This window comes from Camelus dromedarius, chromosome 19 (assembly GCF_036321535.1).
Source record: "Camelus dromedarius isolate mCamDro1 chromosome 19, mCamDro1.pat, whole genome shotgun sequence".
Taxonomy (NCBI): domain Eukaryota; kingdom Metazoa; phylum Chordata; class Mammalia; order Artiodactyla; family Camelidae; genus Camelus; species Camelus dromedarius.
Genome location: NC_087454.1, coordinates 17,752,938 through 17,774,551, shown reverse-complemented (window position 1 = coordinate 17,774,551; position 21,614 = coordinate 17,752,938). Strand labels below are relative to the sequence as shown.

Here is a 21,614-nt window from a genome sequence, read left to right as displayed (position 1 = left end):
AAAGAAATGTATCTGTGAGCACAACTGAATGTGCTAGAGAGTGGGTACCATTTTCAGTCATATGAGCAGAATGTTTACAAAAGAAAAATCAATTACTCTTTAGGTGACTGAGGTGTCAGTTTTGTATTTTTAAACTTATTATTTACTGACATTTTCAAACATATAGAAGTTGACAGAGTTAGATAATGAACTCCCAAGTAATCAATCTTACAGTCATCAACATTTTACCAATCATGTTTCCTCTGTCTTTCCACTACTGTTTTTTGGTGAGGGATGGGGGTTGGGGGTGGCAGTGGGAGTATTTTAAAGTAAAACCTAGACATATCATTTTACCCTAACTTCTTCAGTTCGTATGTCTTAGAGGTAAGAACTCTTTATTTTGTTTTACCTTTTTTTCCTTTCCTTTTCCTTATATGAATGCAATTTCATTATCACATTCAGCAAATTTAGCAGTATTACCTTACTATAAGAAGTGGCTTGGCCAAAAACTAAGTGGCAAAACTAGGATTTGAATCCAGATTCCCTGGCTCCAGCTTCTCCTACTTGATTCCTTTTCCAAAGCATTTCAAACAAAGAACAGTTGTCTATAGGGGGATGTGCCTTGAAGTGGATGTGGAGTCATCATGTTTTTAATGTGTAGACTAAGACACTGTATGTAAGGGAGAGAGTAAGTGACCAATGTTGATAGCGAGCAAAATATACTTATAGTTTGCCTTTATTCTTTTTTGATATTAGCAGAGATCTATTTGCCCTTCCTCCCCTTTTTTTCACTGTTAATGACCTCAGCTTACATTTTCTCATTTCTTCTTTTAATATTTCTGTTTCAGCTTTCATCTTTTGTTTACATTTTTTTTTCCCTATAACACCTTTTAACACTGAGGCCCATCCTAGCCTTCTCTTCAAGAGTAGAACCTAGTGGTCCCTTCCTGGGGACAGATCTACTTTGTTTTCCTGGGTCAGGTCAGGAGAAAATACAGTGCTCTTCTCAATGGTGCCCCCACCAACCTTGAAACTTAAAGATATTGTCCTGGAATATTTACTCTTCCTAAGTCTCAGGGCTGGATTTCCGTGTGCACATGATTGTCAAAAGCAATCTTTCCCTTGTTGAATTACCTCTGATTTCACGAATACCCCTTCTTTTTCCAACCAATAGCATCATCATGCTATCCTCTTTTAATAGTTTAACTGATTGACACATAAATCTATAGTGCTATTCTGTAAATGTATTACTATTGTACATTTTTTTCTTTTCTTTTTTTTAATTGAAGTATAGTCAGTTTACATGTTGTGTCAATTTCTGGTGTACAGCACAATGCTTCAGTCATACATGAATATACATATATTCATTTTCATATTCTTTTTCACCATAAGCTACTACAAGACATTGAATATAGTTCCCTGTGTTATAAAAGTATACATTTGTTTATCTATTTTATATATACCAGACTATTGTACATTTAAACATCCTAGTTAATCCTAGAAATATGTTGGTATAGTGCACACCCAACAAAAAAAGTCAATTGAAGGAAACTCACAGTCCTATTCTGTCCTATGGATGATCCTTTTGTTCCTGGATTAGTCATTCATTCTACAAATATGTATTTGGTACCTGCCTTGTACCAGACAATATTTTAGGTGTTCAGAATACATCAGTGAATAGAATAGACAAATAGAATCCCTTTCCTCCCAGAGTTTACATTTTAAAAACTTTTAAACAGAGGTTCTCAGCAACCCTCTGCTTTTTCATCTCATTATTTTCATTTATTCATTTATTTGTTAATTCCTTCATCAACAAATCTGCAGAGTGTTCATCACTGCCAAACAGTGTGTTAGACAATCAGATTGTGATCAGAAGGCATTACATATCTTAATATCATTCTGGTAAAAGGTACGAAGGGTGTAATATGAACCACTATACCCTTAACACAAAACTAGTTTCCACTGATATCTTCCCAGTTATTTCTCTGATTATCCCATGTTCTCTTTCAGGTGTGCTTCAATCTTGTACAGAAATATGGTACCCCTGCTTATTCAGTATTAGAAGTTAGAACTAAGGGCATAAGCCATAACTTTTGAGGCATACATGTGCCAAAGAAAACAAAAGAAGAGGTTGGGAGATGACATATTTTTTAAAAACTGGGTCAGCAGAATAGGATCTCACATTTTTGTTGGGAAGTAGAGTTCACATACTTATGATGTCACTAAATGTTTCTGCCAATGAGGAGACAGGAAGGGACCACAAAGTTCTACTCTTGAAAGGAAGGCTAGGATGGGCCTCAGTGTTAAAAGGTGCCATAGAAAACAAAGTGTAATCAAAAGATGAAAGCTGAAATAGAAGTAATAAAAGAAGAAATAAGAGAAAAAGTAAGCTGGGATCAATAAAAGTAAGAGAAGAGGGGAAACGGGCTGGGATTTGAGGGGACTGATCATGAGGGGGAATGTCGAGGCTGCAGAGCATCAGAAAAAGTGTTTACTTCTCCTGACATCGCTAGGGAATGTATTCGGTGTATGCTGTTTTAGTCTTCTTCTTTTCTGTTAACAGATATTCACGGAGGTCTTTCTACTTGTAAAGGACTATGGTAAATGTGGTGGAAGGTTAAGAAGTCAGGGCTATTGCCCTCCAGGACCTTCTAGTGTTTGATGATGAAACAAGATGCCCAGACACCCAGTAAAAGCATAGTAACAATACAAGACTGTGGATGGTCATATACAAGTGGTTCAGACAAGATGTACAGGTCAAGGAGAAAGATTACAATTCTTCCTGGTTAGGGACACAGGGCCAGTCTATGACCAGGAGAGGATTTGAGGAGGGAGAACTATGCAAGCTGAGTATAAAAAAAACGGCAAAAATGTTGGACTTGTATGGGTATTTAGAATGAGGAGAAATTTCAAAGGAATTGAGGAAATCTAATTTGCCTCCTCCCCCGCCTTTTTTTTTTTTTTTTTTTCCCAGTCAGCACCCTTTTGTGTGAATGTAGGATAGTTAAACCATATCGCATTCTTATCTTCATCTGCGCTTTCACTGGTTCTGCCCTTCTGTGGTGGGCCTTCAGTCTCTCCACCTGGCTGAGGATAGAAATCCCAGGCAGTTCCCAATTCCTGTTCAGTGCTCTCTTCTCAATATGCAGTGGTGAGATCAAATGTTGGATTCCGCTATCAAAATCAAGTAAGTTCTGGCCCTAAAGGTAGGACCTTCATCCAACCCTGTCCCTTCTGGGGATTTTCAGCCTTGTTTTCTGCCCCAGTGTACCTGAAGGAAGCAATTATACTCCTGTTAGTAACAGTGGCTCATTTCGGAATGAGCCAGGGGACCAGAACTCTCTAGGGATACCAGCCCACCTAGAGTCACTATTCTACATCTTTTTGCAGCTTATTTCTCCTTCAGTCCTTAAGTTTCCTACCAGTTGCCATTGGTTCCTACCTTAAAGTCTCTGCTCTGTTTCTCTAGTATGCTGGGGATTCAGATCCAGAAGGATGGGGCGCCCTAGAGGGAGCTGCTCACCTTTCTCCCTTCTCCCTCCCCAATTCAGACTACTACATATTTGGCCGAATTTTCATGATCAACGTCCTTCTTCTCTCCTTCTTCCTGAGCTTTATACTCCTGGCTTTCCCTGATGCCCTTCCTGATACCCGGAAACAGTATTTTGTCTTCACGATCACCTTCTTCATCATAAGTAAGGGATGAAAGAAAGATGATTCTTTCAATTGTTCTGTTCTGGGCTGGGGTGGTGGTCCACTGGGCATGGCCTCCTAGAAATTGTTCAGGGACTGCTAAGGAAAAAGGTAATACAATGGCAATAGAAGGAAAGAAATAGAATATGGGGAGTTTAAATGACAATTTAAGGTCTTGGGAATTAGCCCTAAGGCCATAGACTAAACTAATCAGATGAACTGTTGCCCACCCCCAACTTTTTTTTCTGAGTAACAGGTATTTGTGTGTTCCTTGCATTACTGATGCACTCTGTGCTGTTTTGAAAGTAACTTTCACAAGGAAGTGAAAATCACCTTTCTCTACCCCCTCTTTCATCATTTTATTCAGCACCACACTGTTTTTCTTATCTGGTGAGTGTTCTTGGGGCTTTGTGAGTTTGGGGGGTAGGTCCTGAACTCAGAACAATTACATTTGTGGGTTTCAAATATTTCCCTTGAGTACTGTGATTTTTAGGACATGGATTTGGTGCAATGATATCTCATTTGCTCATTGCAGCTGCTCCTACTCTACAACGCTAGAATTTTGCCTTTATAGAAGACACAGAATCCATTTCTCTTGTACATACTATAAGAACCATGTCTTAGAGATGGAGAGAGAAATTGTAAGAGATTTTGTAGGGCAAAAGATGGTTGGGCTAAAGAATGGGGTTGACAGAGTAATATGCACTTTAAGTTCCTAGAACATACTTTCACTTGTCAAGCCTGTTTAAAAACTGTACATTTCTTAATAAATATCAAATGTTGTTGTCATCCTCATCTTCAACATCATCATTCTTTCCTCAGGAATTCTCTGCTTCTTCAGCTCCCATCATTGTTGGCATCAGTTTGTCCTACTGCAACCAATCCAAGTGAAACCTATGCAAATATCAGTGGCCAGTGGGAACTCAGTAATGGTCGCAGGAAGACACCGAGTAGAGATGGCTTGCCTACCCTCTGTGTTGATAAGAAGGCTAACTTTAGTAGAAACATAGTGTCTAGCCTGTAATTCAAGACTTTGCAGCTATATACACACCTGTTTACTGTGTAAGACTAGAAACAGTTGGCTTGTTACTAATCATTGTTCAGATATGGATTAGGATTCCAGGAATTTCTGTTTCACAAGAAAGAAGACACAGTTGGAGTGTGGGGAGGATTGAGTATGTTTGGCTCCTGGGGACTTGGAATGAAAAAACTTCTTCTCATCTTGAATATTCTCTAGGCACCCACTTCCCAACTCTCTCACTGGTATTCCTCGACTCCTGGCAGTAGTTTTTCAACAGTAACAAAACTCTTTCTCTACCTAGGAAGCCTGAGTTTTCTGCTTTCTCAGAATTTCATAAGTGGAATCTTTTCACTACTGTATTTTTCAGGTCTATTTTTGTTGCAGGTAACAAAACCTTATCCAAACTACCTTAAAAAAACAACACAGAAGTGAATTCACTTTTATGGGAAAGATGCAGGGGTAGCTCTTACACTCAGAGAAAGTTCTGGTAGAATCAAGGCTACATGAGAGATTTGGGGACAGGAATCTGGAGCTCATTTCCTTCAGGATTTTTTTTTTAAATATTCAGTAAAGGTTAATGGAATTTCCTGATCCATTAATATAAGCACTATGCTAAATTCCTCTTGCTCATCGCTTTTAATGAATAATCAAAGCCTGTCCTTTCCACCTCAACCAGACCTTTGCTCCCCTCTCTGCTCCCTCCTCACACCTAGTCATCCAGACCAGTCATCCCTGCCCAGATTATGTGGCTTCTCTCCCACTGTGGTCTACCTCTACAAGGCTACCTAACTCAATCTTCCTAAAAAACACAGCTGAGAATGTTCTCCTTAAAAGCCTATTTTGCCTTCTTCTTGCCTTCAGGATAAATTCCTTATCTTGGTAAATAAAGTTATTTACAACTTGGCACCAATCTTTCAAAATGTTTTAATTTTTGTATTGCAATGCAAGTCATGCATGTGAAAAGTATTAAAATGTATATGAACATTTGGAAGGATAAGAAATGAACCACCATATCTAGGAAAAAAAATATTGCCAATATATTAGAAGCCCCTAGTGTGTGCCCATCAACCTGATGCTTACAGGCATTTTTCTCACTCATCTCTTTATTCATGCATGCAGACTTTCAATGTAAAATTAATCATTATAGATACCAAGGGTGTTCGCCTCAAGGGACATAAAATTGAGTGGGGAATACCGCTGAGTGAACAGTTTTTTACAACACAGTGCAATAAATGCCAAAGTCCAAAGTTGTAGGGTGTGCTCTGCACCTTAGGAGTACAGGAAAGAACACTATCTAAACTGGGGAAGAATTAATAACTCTATTAGGTTTGCAAGTATTTCCATTATTCCATTTGTGTGCTCTGGTCCCTGTTTCCAGGCTTCCTTCCATTCTCAAAAGCAAAAACCTAAAAATCTCCATCATTTGCTATTTCCAGGTCCCTCACCAAGAGGTCAAGGACCTGAGGCTGGGAGGTTATTACTATAATGAGGCTTCAAAGTAGACTGCCAATCTTTAATAGTCTATCATCTGGGAAGGTAGAAAGCAGATAAATCGGAAGAAGGCCAAGTGCACATCTAGAAATTCGACAGTATGAATTTGCAAAAACCTCATAAAGGCTAATTAATAATAATTTAAAAGATACTACTTATAGTTGGGCCAGTGGTGCAATGGATAACGCGTCTGACTACGGATCAGAAGATTCCAGGTTCAACTCCTGGCTGGCTCGGGCTTCTCCTTTTGGGTGCCTGGTTTTTGAGGGGATGGGATGATGCTCCGTGTTATTTACAATCCACATGAAAATAATTGTCAATCTAATATTTTGTGTATGGCAAAAAATCCTTCAGGTATAAATATGAAATAAATAAACCATGTTCCAAATGTGTGATTACTGTAAGAAACTCACTTTAAATATAATGACTTAGGTAGAGGAAATGTAAAAGATTAGAGAAAAGTAAACCACAAAAGCCCCAAGGGTTAACAAAAAAAAAGAGACTGAAGTGGATATATTATTATCAAAGTGGATTTCAAAGCAAAGAAAATGTCTAGATATAAAGAGAGATGTTATACAATTTAAAGAGTCTATTCACCAAAGAGATGTAATTATTCTAAATATATACAACCCTGGACTCAGAGCTTCAAACTCATAAACAAAAGCTGATACAATTGAAAAGAAAAATAGAAAAATCCACAATTATCATTACAGATGTCAACACCTCTCTCATTGAGAGATCTAGTAGATAACAAACACATTGAAGAAATAAGCTACACCATCCATCAATGGATCTAACTGACCTTATAAAGAAAAATTACATGTAGGTAGAAAGAAGGGCCAAAGAGTTGAGAGAAAAGCAAGATCATATCAAAACTAAGAAATCAAGAGTGGTCAGAGTGAAGCAGAAGGACATTATGAAAGCAGGTATTTTAGAAAGTTATTTAGCTGTAAATGCTAGAGAGACTGAAAGTGGTGAAACTGGAAGTGGATCATCCTTATCCATATCTATCCTTCCAGCTCCAGAGGTCTGGGTGGTCAGATTCCTTCTGAATCACCTGAGCCTACTGCAGTGCCTGGTACAGAGCTTCCCCTCAATGAATATATACTGAATGAATGGAAAAGAAGTGATAGATTCAAAAGAGTGTCATAGGAATAATGTTCAACATTTGGCAAATCATTGGATATGGGTTTGAAGAAGAATGAGTCAAAGTTGACTTGAAAGTCTAAGCCTAAAAGGCCAGCATAGAGGAGACTGCGAATTACATAGTTGGTGTGTGGATGAATGTGCTACTGTGGAGAAGAACAGATAGGATAGTGAGGTCACGAGTTGGAGCAGAAAAAAAAAAATCACAATTTGGAACCTAATAATCTGGTTCTCACTTCAGGCTTTGCCACTCAGCAGCCCAAGGATCTTAAGAACATAACTTATCTGAACTGCCATTATATCTGGAAAGTGCAAATTATTGAAGCGGAGCAGACCCTACAGGGTCTTCCTGGAGACAGACACGCCCCTCCCACCTCCCCTGTCCCTCACCTGCCTCTTGTTTGTAGAAAAGCTTTAGTTTCCTAGATCTTCCCTGAGTTCAAAGATGAAATTTAAGCATAGAAGTGAGAAAATGCAGAAACAAAGGAGAGCACTCAAGCAAGACAAAATAATAATAACCATAAAATAAAGTCAAGAGCATTTAGTTCTGTCTCAAGGGCTATGGGTAATATTCTGAGACGTATCCTTGAGTTACTTTGCAGATACTAAAACCCCCACCAGATGGAAAAAGTTGACTGCATGCTAACCAACAGCATATAGATCTCAGACTGGTTGGAGCCGGGAAACTGATAACTGAGTTTCCCAAAATACCACCCTGTTACTTCACCATCAACCAATCAGAGAATTGTTGATTACATACCCTATGACACTTTCCCTTACACTGTCTTTACAAATCCTTCCCTGAAAGCCTTCAGGGAGTTTGGGTCTTTTGAGGCAGTTCTCCTTGCTTGGTGCCCTTCAATAAATGCTGTACTTTCCTTCACCACAACCTGATGTTAGCAGACTAGCTTTGCTGCACTGGGTCCAGGATCCTCAAGTTCAATTTGGTAACAATATAATAAATAGCTTCATTGCTGCAATTCAATTAGAATCTCCATAAATCTCCATAAATCTCTTAGATAATTAATGGCACCTAAGGCAGCAAAAAATAGGGAGACTTTTTATTAAGTTTAGTTTATGTTTTTGTAGGGAGAATGTCTCCAATCATGTAGATACAAGTGGAGATGTAGAGTAAGACAGAGAAGTACAGACAGTAGACAAATTTGAGGACTCTTGATTCACTCAGTTGGTAAACTAATAATAATCAGGCTCTTCCTATATTTTTTTCAATAAAGGAGATCGTGAAAGGTGTAAGATCAACTAAGTTCTCTGGGGGCAGGAAAAATCACATCATTGGAACACAACACCAGCAAAAGACAGACACAATGAATTGTCCCTTGTCCCTAAGTCCAGATGGTCCTATCTTTGGATGAATACCAAAGAGGTGTGGACTCCACCTTTCATGGGTGTGCAATCATACCCGTGCAGAATTAGTTTAAACGGAGCAATTGTCAAGTAGCTTTGATTGTGTTATTTAAAAACTGGAAACTGATAAAGTAGATTTGCTCAGAAAATACTATTTTGTATTTTACTTTCAATGTATACAGTTGAGGCACATCAATGCCACTGTGGGCCATCTGCCTTCTTGGTGCAGCAGGCAGCGCGTCAGTCTCATAATCTGAAGGTCCTGAGTTCGAGCCTCAGAGAGGGCAGGTATTTTTCAAGTCTCTTCACAGCCTACCTGGCAGGACACCAATTCATAGGAATAAAATAGGTCATCTCCCCTGGAAAAACCCAACACAAAGGGAAATTAGCAAATGCTGCCAGATAAGCATGTGATAAGAGTTCCAATATTCAATATTCGCTCAGGAGAGTGAAATCAGTATTCCAGTTTGTTGCGTTTCTCAGTGGTTTAAGTGAAATGGACAAGAAATTCAGATTACACTAGCAAACAAAAGCTGTATCATAGTTTTGGTCTTCCTTTCCTTCCGGTGGAAGAAGCAGGGGAAACTTCTCTTTCAAATTTGTGCTCTGAAGGTCGCTCAACTGCAGTTAAGGGATGCAAATCTTTTATCCTTTTAATCATGCAACAAATATTTCTTGTTAATGCACTGTTCTGGGTGCAATTGGAAATATGGGGCTTTCTCACACGTTGTGTGTTTATCTATAAAAATAAAGTTGTGATTGTTATGAGATTATGGAAATATGCACTTAGGAAGAGGAGGTAGAGTAGCTCTGTAGAACTCACATCTGCACCATGTTCTAGAAATTGTACTAAACGTTTATTAATTTTATGCTTGTCACTTGATTTAGCCTTGTAGCTCACCCAAATATCATTACTCCTATTTTAAAGATGAAATTGAATTTCAGAGGAGTTGCATAATTTTTCTCAGGTGTAATAGCTCTAAGGAGAAAAACCAGACATGAAAATCTGTTTGTTTGTTTTTTTTTTTTCTATATTAAAAGATGTGAACTTCTCTTTTAATCTAAGATATAGTCTCACCATCAGTTTTTCTCCATACCAGATCCTTCCTTCATACATTCATAGAATAAATATGTTAAAATGAATGGATTTATTCTTTCATTCATCAGACATTAATTCAGAATCACTTCTGTGTCTACCATTCAAGTTCAGATCTTCTAAGTGTCCTTGACTTCTTCGCCTTCAAACCTCTACATCCAGAATCTTGACACATACTTAAATACCGTAGATCCTTCCTGAACAACTGTCCAGAATCTTTCTCCTTTTTCTCATTCATCTATGCTTTTATCCGTTCTACAAAGTTTATGGAGGATGTATTCTGCGCCAGACAGTGTACTGGGCTGGGGATGAGAAAGACTCATGCTACTGCTAATCTCAGGAGCTAAGAGAATGAACCTCAATCCTTTAATATCTTATAATTCCTTTTCCTTTCCCTCCAATTTTAGTTTTTCAATTTCCAATCTATTTGAAATTCAAAATTAAAAATCTTTCATAAATTAAGTCTATTATGAAAACCATCTGCCCAGAATTTTTTCAAAGGTTCTTAAGCCTCCACATTGCTCTCCCCAATGTATCTTCACGTGTCCAGGCTTTTCAATCACTGTTTCCTTCCATGTTTATTTTACACGCATATACGCATACACGCACATAAACCCATTCCAATTAAACAGATGTATTTCTGAACACAGGAATTCCTACCTTCAATCCTGTTTCTTCCATCCTATTTTCACTCTTAATCTGCACCTTTCAATGTTCATGTATTTTTCCTTCACTCTGATATGATCTCGCCTCTTATTGCCGATGGCTTTTGGATGTAATTATATATTTGCTCCTGCATATAGTGTAAATACGTAGCCTTTTAAGACCCACCTCAGTGAGAGTCCAATAAATGCTCAGGATTAAGTTAAAAGGGGCACAGGGTGTGGGTTTCCGTAGTGTAGTGGTCATCACGCTTGCCTAACACGCAAGAGGTCCTCGGTTCGAAACCGAGCGGAAACATCTCGAGTTCTTTTGTCTACCTACCATCCGGGAAAAATTAGCCCACCACTCCGCAAAAAGGAGCAAATGATCATCCCGCTTCTATTAGTTTGTTGGTTTGGTTTCATTTTTAAGAAACAGATAATTATCTTGAAATAGTCTTGTCACATTAACCGACTGTTCTGGATGAGTCCTCCCAATTGGGATGTGTTCTCTTCCGCCCCGGAAAATCAGAAATGTGAACTTTTGCAGCCAGACTTTTCTCACGGAGACATTTTCCTTTCCTTAGCACATAAATGAGTACCAACACTGCTCTTGCCTCAGAGCATCTTGTAGAAGATGTGCCCTTAGTCCAGTCCTGCTTTCGCACTGATAGCCTCAACATTTCCCTGAAATTCGGGCCACCCAGAAGAGTGAAAAAATGTAAGAGACAGTACTCTAAAAAACTGGAGGAAAAGAGGAAAAAAGTGGGAGTGGGGAATTAGCTCAAGTGGTAGAGCGCTCGCTTAGCATGTGAGAGGTAGTGGGATCGATACCCACATTCTCCAGCTTTTACTCCTTCAGTTATGAAGCTCTCCTTGACAATTTCAGGTGTTCCAGCCAGTAGAAAGGAACAAGAAAATTAGACACTTTGGACCTTTCTCTAGGCAAAGACAAGACAGGATATCGTTGGCTCGACTGCCCTTCGTTATGTACGTCTATGATCAACCTATAATTACTTTTCTGTTACTTCAGAAGAGCTGTCATCCCAAGGGACATGCCCAATTGCTCTTTTCATTCTTAAGAAACTCACTTCAAATGTAGTTATATGTGAGATTAAATGTTATAAATAATATTAGTGGTTATGTAGGAGGTTGAAAGTAAAGAAGGGCAAAAAAGACAACACATAAGCATTAATCAGAAAAAAAAAGCTGAAGTGAGTGTATTAATATTAGATGAATTTAATATCTGGACTTCAAATTTCCAGATATTAAGTGATAATTTATATAATTATAAGGTGTCAGTTCACCAACAAAATAACTATATGAAGTTTTTAATGCCCTTGACCAATGAAATTCAAAACTCATAAGCTATAGGTGATAAGTCTAAAAAGAAAAATAGAAAAATCCAGTTATCATTGTAGATGATAGATCTAATAGATAACAAATCAATAAACACATGAAAGAAATAAGCTACACCATCCACCAATGGATCTAACTGACCTTATAAAGAAAAATTACATGTATGTAAAAAGAAGGACCAAAGAGTTGAGAGAAAAAAACGACCATATCAAAACTAAGAAACCAAGAATGGTCAGAGTGAAGCAGAAGGACATTATGAAAACAGATATTTTAGAAAGTTATTCAGCTGTAAAAGCTAGAGAGACTGAAAGTGGTGAAACCGGAAGTGGATCATCCTTGTCCATATCTATCCTTCCAGCTCCAGAGGTCTGGGTGGTCAGGTTCCTTCTGAATCACCTGAGCCTACACAATGCCTGGCACAGAGCAGCTCCCCAGTGAAAATGTACTGAATGAATGGAAAGGAAGTGATAGATTTAAGAGAGCTTCACAAGACTGATGCTCAGTATTCAGCAAGACAGTGGATGTGGGTTTTGAAGGAGGAGAACAAGCCAAAGTTGACTTGGAAGTCTAAGTCCAAAAAGCCAAACAAAAAGGGTTGAGAATTAAATACAGTATGGATGACCCGGCTACTGTGAAGAAAAGCAGGCAGAGAGATCAAGAGCTGTAGCAGAGAAAGAGCTCACAATCTGGAATCTGAAAATCTGTTTCTCAGTTTATGTTTTGCTGCTTTGCAGCTCTGGGACCTTAGAACATTACTTAACTTCTCTGAGCCTCCATTATATCTGAAAAGTGCAAACTGTTGATACATACTTTTGTTGCCGAAATTCTATTGTAGTATATGAAATAATCTCCATAAATCTCTTAGTATAATTATAAGACTAAAACAAAGAGATTTTTTAAAAATTAAATTCATTTTGTGTTTTTTGTAGGGATAATGTCTCCAATCCTGTAGATGCCCATGGAGATGTAGAATTAAGACAGAGAATTATGAACTGTAGACAGATTTGAGGAGTATTCATTCACTCATTCAGCCAATGAACTAATGTTAAATGGGCACCTCCTAAGCTTCTTTCGAACATAGGGTACCAAGGAAAGTACTGAGATCTCTGAGGGAGGGAAGAGGCTGATCATTGGAACACAAGAAGAGAAGGGAGCAGCAAAAGACCAGTACAATACCCAGATACTGCTGGCCAGAGGGTCCAATTTCTGGATGAATACTGAAAAGGTGTGGACTCCACCATTCCTGGATGTGGAATCTTTCAGTTGCAACAATGGTTTAAATGGAATGATTTTCAAGCCGCTCAATTACATTTTTTGAAAGGTAGTAACAACTGATATACATACCTTGAAAATACTATTTCATATTTTAGTCTCAATGAGTATGAGGGGACCTTATCTGCCCTCTTAGCGCAGCAGGCAGCGCGTCAGTCTCATAATCTGAAGGTCCTGAGTTCGAACCTCAGAGAGGGCAGGCTTTTTCTCACATTTGCCTGATGGAAAGCCAAATTCATAAAAAGAAAACTTACATCATCTGCCCTGATAAAAACCAACACAAGGGAAAATTAGCAAATGCTGCCAGATATGCATTTGAAAAATGTTCCAATATTCAATATTCACTCAGGAGGGTGAGATCAGTTTTCTGTTTTGTTGCCCTTCTCAGTAGTTTGGGTGAAATTGTCAAGAAATTCAGATTATACCAGAAAACAAAGCCTATACCATATTTTTGTCTTCTCCATCTGATGGAGGAAGCAGGGGAAATTTCTCTCCCAAATCTGTGCCTAAAGGTCACCCAACTGCAGCTGAGGGGTGGGAAGCATAAATTCATTTATTCTTTTCATCATGCAACAAATATCTCTTGTCAGTGGACTCTTCTGGGTGCAGTGATTCAAGAGTGAATAATACCCTCAAATTCCCTTCCTCATGGAGCTACATCCCAGCTGTGAAGGGTGGGAGAACAGACAAGAAGCAAATGAGCAATATGCACAATACGCTAGACGAGGAGCTGTCTGCTGTGGGGTAATTATTAGGCGGTGAAGGGAGACGGGAGAGTGGAGGTGACATGTTCAGCTTTCAGCAGAAGAGTCAGAAAAGTTATCACTTTGAAGATACCTTTATTTTCTCCTTCTTTTATGCTTACTAAACTACTTGTGTCCAGAATTTTTCTAACACAGCTCATTTTCAGTCTTCAAGGAATATTCCCTGTCTATAGACAAGGAAGGAAAACCTGGAAAAAGCTGTAGAGGGAGTGAATGTGATCTGTACTGGACTGTGCTGGCCTTTCCTTCACAACATTCAGCATTTTTGGCTAGTTGGAAGGTGGACTTCCCATCACTGGTTTCTGGACAGAGAGATCCTGATAAAAAGAAAGCCTCTCCACTATTTTATGATTGAATTTTATGGGGCAATTGGCCTGAGGAAAGAGGGAAGGCTGTTGAGGGAGACCTAGAGAGACAAGGTGTACAACAGAATTTGTGGGTCTGAGATTTGAATAACCTGGGTCTGTAAGGGGATCAGAAAGACCTAGAATTTCAAAAAAGAAGAAGGAGAAAGAGAGGAAGAAGAAGAGGAAGAAGGAGAAGTGAAACCAAGCGAATTCTTAGAGAAAACTCAAGAAAGAAGAATAGAAGGATTTGGGACAGTTCTTCCTTAAGGAGGATCCTTACCCATTTGTCCCAATCTAACTATCACAGTACCTGTAAGGACAGTCCAAATCAACACCTTAAGAAATATATCTGCCAAACAATGAAACAATCAGGTGGTATTTAATTTCCAACAAACAACTGAAGATAGAATTTTTCCTCTGTACAGGCAGCTGGAATATGATTAAAAATGGGGGGGGGGGGAAATACCAGCAGGTAATGCAGGAAATACATTTATCACTGTTAGTGATCTGATTCTAATGAGGTCCAAAAGCAGGAAGAGAAGAGAAAAAGAGCCATGATTCTGCCATGCTGACCTGTAAACAGCCCTTGCAATTTACTTTTCATTGAAAGACTTACCTCTGCTTCAATGTGATCTTAAACATCTACAGACACCAAGAACTCAATGGATGATGCTCTTGGAGACTCTTTGAATGTGTGTTCCTTCAGCGGACTCAACATTTGGTTAGGCCAGTGGCACACAGTCTTGAAATGGGATGGGAAATCTGTTATATTTTGACTCTGTTGTGGGTATTTGGTAACCAGGCTCTGTCTGGGCTAGTTTCCCAGGTGTCCACAGAAGGCCTTTCTTCACCTCTCCACTCCTAATATATCTTTTCATTTTTAGTCTGACTTAATAAGGTGCCTACTTCTTGACAGTCTGTAAATCAAATGTCACTTGGCTACTGAGACCACCTCCCTAGCTAATGTCTCTTATCATGATTTTCAATGTATCACATTAACTTATGCCACCTTTCTCACAAACACTCTGTGTTTTGAAAAGTGTCTTATGAAGTTTTTCTTTTTAAATTGTCTTTCTCTCTTCTAGAATATAAGGATCTTTAGGCTCAAATCATTGTTCTGACCTCACTATATCCTAAATGCCTGGAGTTAAGGCATAAATATGACTTCTGTCTTGAAATGGAAGTAATAGGTAATTAGAGTTAATAGGCAGATTGATATAAATTGATATTTTAACAAATCATTTTATTACACTTCCAAAGTGCTAATCTCTGCATCTGTGAATTAATTTTGCTCTTTCTTTATGCCTTATTTAATATTTTGAATTGTATTGATGAATGGTAATGTATTTATAATGTATAATTTTAATTTTTCCCGAACAGAATGTTCTACTTTCTAATTAGTGAATAACAGATAAAAACATAAAGGATCACGGGTGTTTCCATTATAATACAGTCACTACTGATAACAGTTTGAAGTTGGGTGAAAACTAGAAAAGAATTAAAAGCATATTTCCTTTTGCTTGTATTTCTTCCAACCATTTTCTTCTACACAAGTTCTTAATTTTCAGTTTCTTTCTCTTCTCCAGCAATGAAGGCCCAAAACATTCCCTCTGTCTCTTCTTCTGGGTGCTGGGATGTAGATAGCTTGAGGATTTGAAGGTTTGTGAGGATTCTTATACCAGATAGACAATAAATTTTTGACATCTCACAGCTTGGAAGCAGGAGGGAGGAAGGGGAGACAGTAGTCATGTTTGAAATGATGACAGTGTAGACAGTGTAGTAGCCTCTTAAGCATAATCAAGTATTTTAAAAATCCTTTATTCTTTGGGGAACCAGTGGCGATATGGTGACATATGTGATTATGAGTGGCAGGATTCCAACTATTTTCCATGATTTTCTTTAAGGGAGTGGAAAGAAGATGATTTCTTATTTACATGTTACCAAAATGACCCCTAGAGGTGGATTTCTGAAGGTTAGTTTGTCCAGAGCTTCCTCACTGAAGATGGGATTATACCACTGCTTTCCCTCAAAAGTCTCAATGAAAGTAGGATCTTTCCTACTGAAAGGCTGAAGAAATCACCATGGTGTTTACAGGGAGATTCCCTCTACCATTTGCTGTCTCTTTGAATGTTTGAGAGAAGGATGGCAACATCTGGGTACTTGGAATACAGGCTAGGAGAGATTAAAAAGGAATGAAAAAATTCTCTTTCAGAACCATGGCTAGAAATTGAGCTAAAATCTTATTAACTTTATGTAAGTTGTTTTTTCTTTTATGGAAGTACTGGGGATTAAACCCAGGACCTCACACATACTAAGAATGCACTCTACTACTGAGCTATATAATCACCTGCTCCCCTGACCCATGCAAGTTGTTTGATTTGGCTTTGCTGCTAATTCAAATATCATTATTCCCATTAGCAAATGAAATTGAAACTAAGAGCTTAACTTTTTTCTGAGGTCACATAGCTACAAGGAGCAAAACCACACACGGAAAGCTGAATATTTTTTTTTCTATATTAAAAAAAAATGAGCTTTTCCTTTCACATAGCGCATAGTCTCACCATCTCTTTTTTTTTTTCCATACCAGATCATTCATTTATTCGTTCTTTCATTCATATAACAAAACTTATAAATGAGTGGACTTATCTTTCTTTCATCAAATATTAATTCAAAATCTCTTCTATGTCTACCACCCAGATTCAAGTATTCTTCATGCCTTTGACTCTTTCTGCCTCAAATCTCTACATCCAGTGTCCTGATACATACTTATACTGTAGATTCTTCCTGCACAACCTCTCCAGAGTATTTCTTTCTTCTCATTCACCTATGCCTTCATCCATTCTGTGTTTATGGAGGATATATTCTGTGCCAGTGTACTGGGCTGGAGGTGCAGAAACACTCGTGCTACCGCTAATCTCAGGAGCTGAAAGAATAAACCTCCATCCTTTAATATCTTATAAATTTTTTTCTTTCTCTGCAATTCTAATTTCCCCATTTCCTACTTATTTGGGATTCAAACTTAAAAATCTTTTGCAAAATGTCACCTTGATTACATAAGCCATCTGCGTGGAATTTTTTCAAAGGTTCTTAAGCCTCCCCAGTGGTTTCCCCAGTGTATCTTCCTGTGTCCAGGCCTTTCAATCACTGGTTCCCGCCATGTCTATTTTATACACACATACAAACACCAATTCTCTCTGTCTCTCTCTCTCTCTCCAAGTGAATAGATATATTTCTGAATACCCTGTGTTCACTCTTCACTTGTACCCCTCAATGTCCGTATTTTTTTTCCTTCATTGTAATAGGATCTCTCGTCTAATTTCCGATGCCTGGAATTGCCTGGAATATTTTGTATTTTTTTAATTGTTCTATCGTATGGTGTAGGTGTGTAACGTCTCATGACCCACCTCAGTAACAATGAAAAAACATCTCAAAAGGGTGTAAACTGCGAGTTTCCGTAGTGTAGTGGTTATCACGCTCGCCTAACACGCGAGAGGTCCTCGGTTCGAAACCGAGCGGAAACAATTGTTTTCTTCCGCCTCTCATCAGACAGAAAAATCAGACCACCGCCTCCCTTAAAAGGAACTAGGGCCTCCATGGCCACCCGACTCAATTTTTATATGCCTAAACTCTGATTACTACATTATGTTTTCAATTTATCATCAGAACAATAGCAGAGAGGGAACTATCTGGGTAAAATGATTGACTATTATGTTTCTCTTGAGTTCTTTGAAGTGTGCTTGATGTTTGAAAGTGAAAAGTATTACATTGTCTGATGGAGTTTTCATTGCATCTGCATGTACTATGTACATAATATAAAAGGGTTATGGTAAAGGGACTAAATGGTAATGAGGTTTCTAAATTCAACTTGAATAGTAATTTACTGATTCTCAGTTTACAGTGAAATCTTAAGGATGTATATGGTAATCACTAAAGCACCTACTAACAATGTTAATTAAGCCCGAAGAAGGTGAGAAAAGGAACAAAGAAGAATAAAAATAAGGGAACAAATCATTAACAAACTACTAAACAGTAAATTTATATGTAATCTTACCAATAATAATATTAAGTACATTATTTAAGCACATCAATTAAAAATTAGAGTTTATCATGACGTATTAAAAATAAATATGTTGACCTTAAAAAACTCAAATCAAATGTACTTATAAGTGAGTGTAAATGTTATAAACAAGATTAAAAGTGATATAGGAAATTGAAACTAAAGAATGGAAAGAGACACTGCACAAGCACTAATCAAAAAAGCTGAAGTGGATATATTAGTAACAGAATAGATTTCAAATTTCCAAGTGATAATTGAGAAGGGACATATTTATAAAATGTCAACTCACCAACAAAATAACTGTCCTAAATGTGTATGCCCCTGACCACTGAGCTTCAAAACTCGTAAACCAAAGCTGATAAGCTGAAAAGAAAAATAGAGAAATCCACAATTATCCCAAATGTCAACACTTCTCTCTCATTAATGTTAAATCTAGTAGTTAACAAATCAACAAACACATTGAAGAAATAAGCAATACCATCCACCAATGGATCTAACTGACCTCGTAAAGCAAAATTGTAATGTAGATAGAAAGAAAGGCCAAAGAGTTGAGAGAAAAGCAAGATCATATCAAAACTAAGAAATCAAGAGTGCTCAGAGTGAAACAGAGGGATGTTATGAAAACAGATATTTTCGAAAGGGTTATTTAGCTGTAAATGCTAGGGAGACTGAAAATGGTGAAACCGGAAGTGGAACATCCTTGTCCATATCTATCCCTCCAGCTCCAGAGGTCTGAGTGGTCAGATTCCTTCTGAATCACCTGAGCCTACTGCAGTGCCTGGCACAGAGCAGCTCCCCAGTGAATAGGTACTGAATGAATGGAAAGGAAGTGATAGATTTAAAAGAGTTTCACAAGAAACATGTTCCATATTTGGCAAGACAGTGGATGTGGGTTTTGAAGGAGGAGAATGAGCCAAAGCTGACTTGGAAGTCTAAGCTAAAAGTCCAGAACAGGGGAGGTTGGAAATTATATAGTTGGTATGTAGATGAATGGGCTACTGCGGAGAAGAACAGGAAGTGAGATCATGAGCCGGAGCTGAAAAAAAAGATCACAATCTGAAATCTAATAATCTGTTTATCAATTCATGCTTTGCTTCTTAGCAGCTCTGGGACCTTAGAAATATTACCTAACTTCTCTGAGCCTCCATTATATCTGGGAAGTGAAGATTATGATACATAGTTGTTGCCAAATTTCAATTGTACTATATGACATAATCTCCATAAATCTCCATGAATCTCTCAGTGTAACTGTCAGAACAAGGCTAAAAAAAAAACAGGGAGGGATTTTTTTGTTTTGTTTTGTTTTTTAAATTTACTTTGTTTTTTGTAGGGAGAATGTATCCAGTCCGGTAGATTCAAGTGACGATATAGAGTTAAGACAGAAAAATATGGACTGTAGACAAATTTGACGAGTATTCATTACTCAGTCAGTGAATAATATTAACTGGGAAACTCCTAAATTTCTTTTTGACATAAGATAGCAAAGAAAGTGTAAGAGTGACTGAAATCTCTGAGGGAGGGGAGGGACAGATCACTGGAAACAAAGAGAGGAAAAGAGAAGCTAAAGACAGGTATGATTGTTCCTGTACTTGCTGGCCAGAGGGTCAATTGCACGGTGTATACTGGAAAGCTGTGGACTCCACCATTTCAGAATGTAGAAACTGTCAGGTTCAGTATTAGCTTATATGAAATGTTTTTTTAAGGAATATTGATCTTGAAAAGCTGGAAACTGATAGACACGCTTGGAAAATATTATTTTATATTGTAATTAGAATGTAGGAAATTAACGTCATCTGCCTTCTTAGCGCAGTAGGCAGCGCGTCAGTCTCATAATCTGAAGGTCCTGAGTTCGAACCTCAGAGAAGGCAGTTGCTTCTCTTTTCCACAGTCTGACTAGCCTAATGTTCTGTTGCTAAAAAGAAAACATATGTAGGTTGCACTATTTAAATAATAAATAAATAAAGTAAAATTAGCAAATGTTGCCAGATAAGCATTTGATAAATAACCCAATATTTGCCCAGGAGGGCGAAATCAGATTTCAAGTTTGTTGCACTTTCCAGTAACGTCAGTAAAATCATTGGCAAAGTAATGTAGATCACACCAGAAAATACATGCTATATCATATTTTTGCGTCTTCCCTTCCATCTGATGGAAGAAGCAGAGGAAATTCCTCTTCCAAATTCGTGCTCTGAGGGTCACCCAATGGCAGTTAAGGAATGGGGAGGTGTAAAATCATTTACTCTTTTACCACGCAACAAATAATTCTTGTTAGTGGACTGTTCTGGGTGCAGTGTATCAAGAGTAAATAAAACCTCAAAATTCCTTCCTCATGAATCTACATCTATCCATCTTCTTCTTTTAGAAGGACAGGATGCAGGGAGCTTGATGATTTGACTAATGAGGTTTGTGAGGATTCTTATACTAGGTAGAATTTGACATTCTGTGACCTTGGAAGCTGGGAGACAGAGGAGACAGTTGTCACACCTGGCATGCTGACAGTGTAGACAGTGTAGTAGCCTTTTCAGGATAATCAAGTATCTTGAGAACACTTTATTTCTTTGGGGGACCAGTGGCAATATGGTGACATATATGATTATGGATGGTAGGATTCCAACTTTGCCCAGTTGATTTTATTTTTAAAACATGAAAAGGAGGTGCTGTTCTGTTTTATTTCTTGTATACATGTTACCAAAATGACCCCCAGAAATGGATTTCTGATGTTTAGCTTGTCCAGAGCTTGCTTCCTGAAGATCAGGCTGTGCTGTTGCTTTTCGTTAAAGGCTCAAGGAAGGGAGGCATGTGCAGACTGTAGAAAGCACCATAACGATTATGGGGAGATTACTTCTTTCCATTTGTTGCTTCTCTGAGCCTTTGAGAGAAGGATGACCACCACTGAGGACTTGAAATACAGGCAATGAAAGAATGAAAAAGAATGGAGGAAAATAAATTCTCTTTCAGCACCATGTGCTAGAAATTGTACTAAATATTTATTAATTGTATGCAAGCTGTTTGATTTAGCTTTGCAGTAACTCTAAATATTATGATTCCCATTTTACAGATAAAATTGAAGCTCAGAGGAATTGAAGTATCTTTTTCTTCAGTTTGCATGGCTGTACGGAGCAAAATCAGAAGTAGGAAGCTTTTTTTTTTTTTTTTTTTAATGTAGGCTTTTCCTTTAACCTTGCGCATAGTCTCATCACTTCTTTTTTTCCAGACCAGTTCATTCAATAATTCATTATTAAAACAAATACTTATCAATGAGTGTATTTATTCCTCCATTCATCAGACATTAATTGAAAATCAATTCTGTGTCTGTCATCCAGGTTCAAGTATTCTATGTGCCTTTGACTCCTTCTCCCTCAAATCTCTATATCGTGTCTTGA

At 38.0% G+C, this 21,614-nt stretch overlaps 6 non-coding genes across 6 annotated transcripts; all 6 read left to right on the top strand.

The window, feature by feature from the left end:
• Nucleotides 1–6,347: 6,347 nt before the first annotated feature.
• TRNAR-ACG (transfer RNA arginine (anticodon ACG)) lies at nucleotides 6,348–6,420 on the top strand. The gene has a single exon. It is a non-coding gene; the product is annotated as a tRNA-Arg (tRNA).
• A 2,489-nt stretch (nucleotides 6,421–8,909) lies between these two features.
• On the top strand, nucleotides 8,910–8,982 carry TRNAM-CAU (transfer RNA methionine (anticodon CAU)). The gene has a single exon. It is a non-coding gene; the product is annotated as a tRNA-Met (tRNA).
• A 1,696-nt stretch (nucleotides 8,983–10,678) lies between these two features.
• Nucleotides 10,679–10,751, top strand: TRNAV-AAC (transfer RNA valine (anticodon AAC)). Its single transcript has one exon. It is a non-coding gene; the product is annotated as a tRNA-Val (tRNA).
• Nucleotides 10,752–13,189: 2,438 nt separating this feature from the next.
• TRNAM-CAU (transfer RNA methionine (anticodon CAU)) lies at nucleotides 13,190–13,262 on the top strand. Its single transcript has one exon. It is a non-coding gene; the product is annotated as a tRNA-Met (tRNA).
• A 4,360-nt stretch (nucleotides 13,263–17,622) lies between these two features.
• On the top strand, nucleotides 17,623–17,695 carry TRNAV-AAC (transfer RNA valine (anticodon AAC)). The gene has a single exon. It is a non-coding gene; the product is annotated as a tRNA-Val (tRNA).
• A 2,331-nt stretch (nucleotides 17,696–20,026) lies between these two features.
• On the top strand, nucleotides 20,027–20,099 carry TRNAM-CAU (transfer RNA methionine (anticodon CAU)). The gene has a single exon. It is a non-coding gene; the product is annotated as a tRNA-Met (tRNA).
• Nucleotides 20,100–21,614: the final 1,515 nt, after the last annotated feature.